The 11,474-nt window shown below is 35.7% G+C and overlaps 1 protein-coding gene across 1 annotated transcript in view; it reads right to left on the minus strand.

Annotated features, from left to right (window-relative positions):
• The window catches only part of Melk (maternal embryonic leucine zipper kinase), a 96,873-nt gene that overhangs the window by 43,348 nt on the left and 42,051 nt on the right, over nucleotides 1–11,474 (minus strand). The gene's annotated exons all lie outside the window — the stretch shown is intronic.

An 11,474-nucleotide genomic window follows, 5' to 3' on the forward strand; every position in this document is an offset into this window, starting at 1 on the left:
AGAAACATCTGACAGTGTTGAAAGACATTTCTGATTATCCTAACTTAGAGGCTACTACAGGCATCTAGTGGGTAAAAGCCATGGATACTGCCAAACATCCTATAATGCACAGATCAGTCCCACTCCCACCTCCAACAAAGAATTATCTGGTCTAAGATGTCAATCAATACCGCTGATGTTGGGAAACACTTGTCAGAGAGTAAAGAAGGGTTAGAGATAGGGCCAAGAGATAGTACTTTTTCTGCCATGCTTTGCTAGAAGGCCCAAGAAAGTCTGCATGTAGACAAAGACAGACTACTTTTTAAAATATTAAAATATATTTCCAAAGATCAAACAAAAAAGACCTTAGGGAACAATTCTGCTGGGGAAGAGCACGGTCACAAAAGGCCTTGTGTCAACCAGTACTATGACCCCTTAACCCTTGTTTCTGCTTAGTCTTTGGAGAATTCTTGTGTCTTTATTTAAGAGATGATTACCTTGCAAATGAGAGCAAGAGGAACAGTGGGTAAAAACCAAGGTGGGGGAAGGGGGGACCTGTGGGCTAAGCAAGATAATCCAGGGAATTCTAGCAGGCTTAAAATCTTCCTTTTTTCACATAGTTCTACAAAAGGCAGGCAGTCACAGTACTGTAGTCAGCCCTATAATTGTAAAAAATAACCTCCTAAAGAGACATTTTGCTCATTTTCTTTAAAATTATAATTGTTAAGAAGCATTGTACTTTCAGGCCTCTTAATTTTCATTTACTAAAGTATTGATACTACTCTAATATTTGTGAACCAGACCTAGAATATGGTCATGCTTGTCTTTGAATGCAGTGATAGCAAATGAATATAGGTGACATTAATAAGATTAATATTCACTCTGTTAGCAATCATGATGAAAACTGCAGTTGAGCATTTTGCTAAAATAGTCAAAAAATGCAAAAGATAAACAAAGTCTGCCTCTTAAACAAGAGTTACATACAATGTGTCAAATATTGCTGGGTTTTTCAATCGAGCCAACTGAGGGAAGTGTTATTCCCAAGTGAGGAATTTTAGAACATTGTAGGCAAAGATACATACTGCATGCAAGTGATACGACACCTTAATTAGATTCAACCAGCAAACTGTATTACACTGTGACTCGGAACAATAGTTCTGAGCCAAGATTACAATAAATTCCAAAATCTATAATGTGTGAAATTAAATTCCACAATAATGCATAAAAGTCCTAATTTGAATCAATTTTCAACTTGCAAGTACATGAAAAACTAAAAAAGGAATTCAAAGTAGGAGAAACAAAGAATATACAGTATTACTAAATAAGATTAAGAAGGCCAAATCTCTACTGAACAAGAATTAGACATTTTCTACCATATTCATTCCAAAGATACTGGATTTACCAAAAATATCAAAACTTGAATCTAACATCTACTATATAGAATGTAACACCTCTGTACTATTTTAAGATACACTCCTTCCCCCAAAGGATTAATTCACAATCCATTAGTGCATTAAAATAAATAAACATATTGATGAAACAATATATTAATAGTTAGTAGCATTAATTCCATGGCTGTCATACAAATATGAACTTGAAGTAACAGCAAATGAAGACAAACAGCATAGCATTTTTAAGGTTTAGATACAATGGTAAAATAGAACAAGCTTAGAGGTAAGTCAGTAAGTTAGGAACATCATAGACATAATGTATTCAATTTCAGTAGAATACAAACAATCACTTATTCTGTCTGAGGATAAACTATAAAACCCAGACAAAAAGTAAGAACCTAAACACTTTGGAATAGTCTTGTTCTATTCAGATTTGGTTTTTTTCCCCCTCTATAGTTTTTTTCCTTTAACTTAAACACAAATAAAACATACACATGAATCATCTACTTGTTTTCTTCACTGTGCAGCCTGGTTTGGGATTGCTGGCGGGTGGCCCATCAGACTGCTCCTTCTACAATGCTCTTTTCTTTACAGTCATTAGAGGAAAATATGAGCCATTTCAGCACAGTAAGATTCTTGCTCCTTCACACTGTGTACCAGGAACCTCTAGAAGTCACTGGGCAGCGTGTGCTTTGTTTTCTGGTTGCTCCCATAATCAAGCAACTTGTTAAGTGTCAAGATCCAGCCTGTGAATATTCTCTACACTCACTTTGTTGTCAATACTTCTTAATTTTGACACACTGGTCTCATTGGTGGAGATGAACTCGATCCTCTTTTTGACAATCCTAGCTCAGATGTGCACAAAGCATCTGAGGGCAGCCGTGATATGGAGTAGGAAGTAGCTGCCACCTCCATAGGCAGCACCAAGGAAGAGTCTATTCAATTTTTCAATCAACAACTTAGAGGAAATATATAGTGGTACAATACTAGGAGGGACAGTAGGTATTACAAGACAAGAGAATCAAGATTCAGTATTTTAACATGAGATTACTATGCGGAAATAAAAAAGAAAAATTAAATGTAAATGAACAGAAGTCAAAGAACTTAGAGCTATTGAAAGCTGGAAAGGACCTGGAAATAACTGATTACTACAATGTTCTAATACTGCTGATAAACAAAATGGGGTGTGGGAAGGTGACATCTAAAGTTAATGAGAAAGCTAACACACAGTAATACCTAGTAAGAATGAGGAGAACTAACTTGTAGCCTTAGTAAACCTGAAAACATGATGTCTGGGAACATTCACAAATTATAGGTGAATTCCACTTTGAAGATATCAGTATGTAATACAACAACCACTGTTAATTTCTTACCACTTTGTAATTCAATATTGCTTGTATTGTTCTTACGCTATTTTGTACATGGATGTCTGTTTGTTAATATGCTTTCCTTCTTTTATCTTTAAAATAAATTTTAAAAAAAATTATAGCCAAAAAAAGAAGAGTGGGATGGGACTCACTTCTCCAGCTCTCTATGATTCTTGAGAACCAGCAACTATGAGTTGAGACATAGTGTTTCATGGTGGTCATGAAAATCGTTCCTCTGAGCTTGACGAACTGGGTTTAAATCCCAGCTCTGCTATTTACTAGCTATACGACCCTAAGTAACTTACTGAAGGTCTCTGTTTCTTAGTTTCCTCAACTGTAGGAGGGGAACAATAACAGCAACTGCCTCATTTAGATCAGAGCTCATAAATGACAACAGCTTGTGACTATTACATTTCATTATACTGTAATAACAATATGCATACCAGCAAAAATTTTTTTTCTGAGCAGGGCTACATTTTTTTGTTTGTTTGTTTGTTTGTTTTTTTCCGGTACCAGGAATTGAACTCATGACCTTGCGCTTGCCAGGCAGGCGCTGTGCCGCTGAGCTAAATCTCCAGCCCCTGAGCAGGGCTACAAAGATATGCAGCAGCATACACAACTTAAGTTTTATACCCTGGTTGGAGTGGAGGATTCAACAAAAAGATTGATGCAGATCCTTTAGGTAGAACAGATTTCAGCACTTCTCAAAAAAACACAGAATGCGGGGCATGGTGGCCCACACCTGTAATCACAGCACTTGGGAGGACTGTTGTAAGTTCAAGGCCAGCCTGGGCTACAAACTGAGTTCAACAGCCGTTCAACAGACAAACCCTGTCTCAAAAAGACAAAAAAGAAAGAAAGAAAGAAAGAAAGAAAAGCACAGAACTCTATGTCATGTATACCTACAGACGGAAACTCAGACCTGGCCTGCATAAATCATCTTGTCCACTCTCCATGTCTGTTTCTAGGGTTCAAAACTCACTAAAAACCTTACCATTCTACTTTTCAAAAATTAACACTAGTAAACAAAATTCAACAGCATACTAAAAGCATTATATACATGATCAAGTGGGATTTATTCCTGAGATATAAGGATGGTTCAATATACTAAAATCAATGTACTGGTGGGAGATATAGCTCAGTGGCACAAGCACCTGCCTGGCAGGCACAAGGTCCTGAATTCGATTCCCTGTACCAAAAAAAAAAAAAAATCAATGTACTATACCACATATTAACAAAACCAAAGAAAAAAACCCTAGATGGTCATCTAAACTGATACAGAAAAAGCATTTAACAAAATTCAATACCCTTTTACAATAAAAACACTCAACAAACTAGGAAGATAACTACATAACAAAAAAATCCACAGCTAACAATAGTAAAAGACTGAAAGGTTTTCTTCTCAGACCAGAAACAAAAACAAGGATGCTTACTTTCATGGCTTCTATTCAGCACAATAATGAAGTCCTAGCAGAATAACTAGGTAAACAAAAGCAGAACTATGTTTATATAATTCAAAATTTGAGGTACAAAAGCACATAGAATGAAGCCTCCCTTCTAGCCCTATAGTTATCTTATCTCCCACAGAAAACAGCAATTATCAACATCTACTATCTCCTGACATGTCAGTAAATAATATAAATATACCTCCCTTTACCTTTTTTTTTGTGTGTGTGCCAGGAATCAAACTCAGGACCTTGCACCAGCCAGGCAGGTGCTTATGCCGCTGAGCTATATCCTCAACCATATTGTTTACACAACTGACAGAACATGGTTTTTTTCTAATTTTAAAAATTACAAAATCTAATTGCCTTCATGCTGAGCTACACCCCCTGCTTGTGTTTATTTTGAGGTAGAGTCATCCTAAGTCTGTTAAATTCCCTACGTGAGGCTTGAACTCACAATCCTCCTACCTCAGTCTCCCAGAGTTCTGGGACGGTCAGTGAATACAATCACATCCAGCTACCTGGCTCATTCATCCACCATTATCAACACATTTATGGTACAAAGCCATCTGTTTTTAAAATGGAATAAATTTTATTTCATCAAAATATTGTCCCATTAGCTTTTTAACATTCCATTTAAAAATTTATTAGAAAGCTGTGAGTGGTGGTGCACACCTGTAATCCAGCACTCTAGGAGGCTGAAGAACGAAGCTTTAAAGCTCGAACCTAACTGGGTAACTTAGCAAGACTCTGTCTCATAATAAAAAATAAAAAAAGCTGTGGCTGTGGGTTTGTAGCTCAGTGCAAAAGGCAAGGTTTCAAACCCCAGTACTGGGGCAGGGGTTGGGGGTAATAAGGAAAAGCAATCATAGCAGAATATTCAGAAAAATTCTATGGGGAAGACAGAGTAGTAAGAGGCTAATTCTGCCAGATATTAAATAAATTACACTATAAAAGTACAGTAATTAAAATAAAACAATGAAGCATGACATTAGAATAGACCAAAAAAAAAAAAAATTGCAAAAGGGGCTGAGATGTACAGGTCAATGACAGAACATACATTTAGTATGTGTCCAAAGGCCCCGAGTTCACTCTCTAGCACAAAAAGGAAAAAAAAAAAAAGCCAGGAAAAGAAGTGTGTAAACAGTGCAAATATAAGAATTATTTAGTATATAATAAAATTATCCCTTCAAATAATTGGAAAAATTAATGAATTGCTGATAAATAGTACTGAGATTGGGACAACTGGCTAATCAGCTAAAGAAAAATAATAGAAACTATAATAGATCAGAGGAGGCTATAATAGATCAAACTATAATAGATCAAAACTATAATAGATCAAAACTATAATAGATCAAAACAGGCATGATGACTAATTGTGGAACATTATTTGTACCCTGAAGGATCCTGGAGTAGAAAAAAGAACACTAGGGAAAATCCAGTAAAATTTAAACAAAGTAGAAAGATTGGTCAATGGTAATATAACAACATTGGTCTCTTAGTTGTGACAAATATACCATAGTAATGTAGGATGAAAACAATGTAATCCCAGCACTTGGGAGGCTGAGGCAAGAGGATCGTTGTGAGTTTGAGACCAGCCTGGGCTATAAAGTGAGCTCAAGGACAGCCTGAACTGCATAGTGAGACCGTCTCAAAAAGACCAAAAAAAAAAAAGGGGTGAGAAAAAAGAAAACAAACAGGCATAACACAGGGTCCCACAAACCCATCCCTTACTTTTCTACAGTAAATTTTTACTTTAGTGAAATGGTAGCTGGCTGTTCATCTCAGTGCCTTTCCCTGAGGAAAACAATCTTTGTGTTTATCCACTTGATACGATGAAAGGCAAGGTGCACACGTGTACAAGTGTCAAACCAGGATTTATACACATAGGATGCTCTGTGGAACACTTCTTGTGTATATTTACCTAAGCATCAGGGAGAGTATAATATACTCACACCACTCTAGGATTTGTTTTTAAGAGTTTTTCTTTTGATTCTTCTGATAGAAATAGCCTAATTAAGTACAATGGCAAATGAAAAACCAGATTTGCAAGCTTTGGGGGAGGTCAAAAGTGAATAATCAGAACACTTATGCCTGGATGATGAAGATGATCCATTATGGAAAAATACTTGTTTGCATAACAGAAGAGTGGTGTGGGTGCATGATGATGATGATATCTCTGATGCTGAGCATGTGAGCCAAAGTTCCTGTGACAGTGAAATGGAGCAAGAACTGACTAATATAGATACAGGGACTGCAGGCCTCCTTGATTCAGATGATGAAGAAAACAGCAATGGGTGAGTACCTATTTGACTTAGCAAAATGTTGCAAAATGGTCACATAACCAAATGGAATGATCCAATGCTAGAACAAGGTCTGAAAATATAGTAAGGGTCTTGGCAGGGGTCAAAAGTATTGGACAGAATGCCAGCACTGCCATTCAATGTTGGCAATTGTAACAGAATGCTACAAGATATGCTGTAAAATATACAAAGGCTGAGATACAAGTAGAACATTCTGTATGCACCAACAGTCATATTCAAAAATGTATTTATTATGATACTATATAGTTGTACTGAAAACATGCATAGGTCTGCTGTACTTAGCAGGGATTTCTCATGGTAATTGCAGGAAAGTAAACGACCTATGGAAGAGCAATGAGTCAAAATATGAAATAGAAATATATGCCTTTGTAGATTCGAAGACTCATGCTTTCAATTTAGAAATTTCTCCTGGAACTCAGCCATCAGGTCCTTATCTATATAGTAATAAACCAAATGTTGTGAATAGACTTGTTCCCATCTTCCAATTAATCAGAATGTGACATTCAACAATTGGTTTACCAGTTTCCAACTGATGTTACATTTGCTAATAGAACACAAGTTGACCAGCACAGGAACTGTATATAGGAACAAAGCAGAAATTCCAAATGAAATGATGCAATTTCAAAACGGAGAACTGTATAATACAACCTTTGGATTTCAGAAAGATTTACATTGGCCTGATGTGACAAAGATTAACAAAGTGGTAATACTGATGTCAGTATTGTATCATGATGGACATACTGATAGGGAAATCTCAACAAAGCAGAAGCCTAACATGGTAACCTTCTACAACAAAACCTAAGGTGGAGTAGGTATTACTGATAGGTTACATAGCAACTATAATGTCACTTGAAACACAAAGCATTGGCCAATGGTTGTGTTTTACTTGATCCTAAACATGTGTGGCATAAATAGTTTGATCATTTACGAAGAAAATAACAGTATAAAACACTACAGAAAATTTCCTTAGAGGATTAGGACTGGAACTCACTAAGAGATCATTTACAGCAGAGGAAAAACAAAATGTTTCTGCCCAGAGAACTATGCAAAAAAAATTGTGGACCCACTGAAGAGCTGACAGGTGGACAGGCAGGCACAGCATCTTAAAGACCTACTATGACAACAGGAAAGCCAAAAAAATGTCAACTGTGCCCTACAAAAAAGGACAAGAAAACAAAACATACATGTGTCTAACAGTGTAAGCAATACTTGTACATGGAACATGCAATTTGCATGTGTGAAAATTACCTTGGATGTGACAGTTGAAGCAAAGACTATTTTTGCTGTAAAGTTCTATTGGTATTTTCATTGTAGTTCACAGAATTTTTTATTTTTGATGTTATCTTTTACGTTTTGAAAGCAAGTAAACAGTTGATGTGAAAATGTTGATGTCTATTGTAAGCACCCATTACACATTTGATATTTTATTTTATTGATATCTTATTTTCCTTATAAGTGCTGGTTATCCAACATAGTAGGAAGCTCCTGACAAAACAAGTAGAGAAGAAAGGTAACAAGAATGGCCTGCCATGGCTGGAAATATAGCTCAGTGGCACAAATGCCTGCCTGGCAAGCACAAGGTCCTGAGTTTAATTCCTGGTATCAAAACAAAAAGAATGGCCTGCCAGATAGGAAAAGAAAGCTAAGTACATGTGCTGTCAGTGTAAGTGAGACATGTCTATGGAACATAAAGTTGTCATGTGTGAAGACTGCCTGGGGTATGACAGTTAAAGCAAAGATTATTCCTGTATAGACTTTTGTTTGTCTTTACATTGTAGCTCACATAAGTTTTTATTTTTGATGTCCTCTCTTAAGTTTTGTAAGCAAGCACACAGCTGATGTTAAAATGCTGATGTCTATTCTAAGCACTCATTACACATTTGATATTTTAGTGACATTTTATTTTCTTATTACTTAGGAGTGAAAAGTGAAGTAAAGATTTTTTGCGTAGAATACTATTGGTATTTTCATTGTACTTCATACAGGAATTTTTTTCTGATGTCCTCTCTCCAGTTTCATAAGCAAGCACACAGCTGATGTGAAAATGCCGCTGTCTATTCTAAGCACTCATTACACATTTGATATTTTATTTTAGTGACATCTTATTTTCTTATTATTTATGTGTGCTAACTGAAGTAAGTATTTTTTGTAGAGTGCCACTGGAAATTTCATTGTAGTTCATATAGGAAATTTTTCTGATGTTATCTTTTAGGTTTTATAAGCGCGTACACAACTGATGTGAAAAGTTGATGTTTATTCTGAACATGCAATACCATATATATTAAGAATTTAATACTTTATTTTACTGATATTTTATGTTCCTGTTAACTAATATTGCATAATACAATAAGAACCTCCTGGCAAAACAGCAAGACCAGCCGCATGTCAAGTATGTCCTACAGAAAGGCCAGGAAAACAAAATACAAAACAAAATACTGCTATCAGTGTAAGTGACAGGTGCAGGTGAGATATGTTAGATGTCAAGACTGCAATAGGTGTGATAATTGAAGTAAAGATTTTTTTTGTGTGAAGTGGTATTGGTATTTTCAGTGTAGTTCATATAGGAATTTATTTCTGTTGTTCTTTTTTAGACTTTGTACACTAAAAAACTTGATGTTGAAAATTTTGATGCTTTTTTAATAAAAACTCAATAGATATTAAAAACGCAATACTTTATTTTTGTGATTTTTTTCCTATAAGTATCAATTGTTTAATACAATAAAACTAATAAAATTAAAATAATTTATCAATAGAAATATTCTAAAGAATAAGGCACGATATACCCATGGTTATGCTGCTTTACCACAAAAAATGTGTTGTGCTCATAAGAAAACTGAGTGAGGGGTAAATGGAAACTTTCTATACCATATTTTCAACTTTTCTAAAAGCTAAAGCTATTTTTAAAAATTTATTAAGAAGAAAAAAACTGGGCTGGGTGTACAATTTAGTGACAGAGCACTTGCCTAGCATGCATAAGGCTCCAGGTTTGCTCTAGCATTGCAGAAAACACAAAGAAGAAAAGAGGGGAAGGGATGGGAGGGGAGAGGGTAGAAGAGAAGAGAAGAAAAGAAACACTGGGTCCCCCTACTACTTCTTACTACAAAATTTAATTCTTGGTTATCAAAAGATTTGCATTAAAAAATACATGTACCAGAAAACAACCTTAAGCATATCAACTGTAACACACAGGAGAAGGTACTACTATCCTTCAGATGCTATACAGCATAAAGTTATGAATAAGGCTCTGAATTCAGACAATCTGAGTTCATACCCCAATTCTGGAAATAATTATTTGAGTAACTTCAGGCAAATTATTTTGCCTCTCTCTGCTTCATTTCCCTCATCCTTAAAATGGGGATAATAACAGTATCTATATCTCATCAAACTATCATCAGGATTAAATGATACATATGGTATCATTTATGTATCATTATACCAACCCTTGGCACACTCAATAATTAATAAATGGCAATCACCCTTCCTTAACACAAAAGCTTTCTTACAGTACAATAGGAGAAAGATAAGCAACCTTAGAACAAAATAGGGCCATGAAAAGGCATTCACAGAAAAGGTAAGAGTGTACAAACATAAATATTTCAAATAAGTTTGAAGTCTAATTATTAAGGACATAATTAAAAGATTTTTAGCCATTCAACTGGCTAACATCCAATAACAATACTGAAGAAAATGTATAGAAACACGCACTCATACACTACTGGTAGGAGTGTTATTTACAAAAACACCAGAGCACAATTTGATCATATTTATAGCTTTTTTTAAATGTCATATCCTATGGTCTAGCAATTTTACTACACAGTGCACATGTCCAAGGAGGTCTGTAAAGGAATACTGCCTTGGAATGACATATAGTAGAGAAAAAACTAGAAAATAACCTAAAATGTTCAACACTGCCAATTTCTGAAGCAGTTCTGGAAGTCCTTTCTCACATTTTTACAAAGTGTAACTAAATATACAGTGAATGCTGCCACCAACTGCCATCCAACAGAAAGGCATGCTTGTAAAAAGAACAGTACATCCTCTATCTCATGCACCTGATCTGTTTACTGCAGCTGCTAGCTGTTCTCCAAAATGAAAATGACCACAAAAGGCAAACATTTTTAATCAGTTCAGGTCTTCAGAGCTGCCATGGTGGCCCAACTAAAGCCACTCATATATATGGATCAGCACTGGGATCCTCACTCATCCCTGTAAAACCTGTAAGCTATCTGCAAGGAAAAACTGAAATACCACATTCTTCTCTGACATGACAGCGACAAGTAACAGATATAGTGGTGCCATCTTTTATTACTCCCCATATTGTAAGGTATTTTGCTTCATGTAAACCCAGTTAAATAGATTTATAGATTATAGTATCTGGTTTAACAAAACTAAATCCTACAAAATACCAAGGGCTAAGAAGAGTCTTATAAAGAAGCCACAATTTAAATATAAGATTATGAATACAAGCACAAACAACGATAACAAAGCTGACAAATCTGTTAGTGTAGCCCCTCAGCAAAAACACAAGGTTAAAAAAAACCTAGCCAGATCTGACAAACTGTCTACAAAACTTGAAATTAGCAAGACTATCTGAAATAAAGATTTTCATGTATACTACTATGAACAATGATCTTCAAATTTTAAGTATTGGAATCTAGAACATAAAAATCTCTATGATTTTTCAGTGATGTTTAAAGTCAAGAAACCAGCCCCCTGTGTTCTCTCTTTCATGGTAGCCCACCCTTATGCCGTAGGGTGCGCTTTTCCTACTTTTACTTGGCCCAATTTCGCTTTGCAGAGCCCGTTTCTTTTCTGACTTTTAATAGAACTTGGCTACCATTTTTTTTAAAAAAGAAACCATACCAAAGCAAATTCCAGGGGGCTGGGGATTTAGCTCAGCGGCAAAGCGCCTGCCTGGCAAGCGCAAGGTCGTGAGTTCAGTTCCCGGTACCGGAGAAAAACCAAAAA

Source organism: Chinchilla lanigera, unplaced genomic scaffold (assembly GCF_000276665.1).
Source record: "Chinchilla lanigera isolate Chin_1 unplaced genomic scaffold, ChiLan1.0 scaffold00018, whole genome shotgun sequence".
In the NCBI taxonomy this organism is placed as follows: Eukaryota; Metazoa; Chordata; class Mammalia; order Rodentia; family Chinchillidae; genus Chinchilla; species Chinchilla lanigera.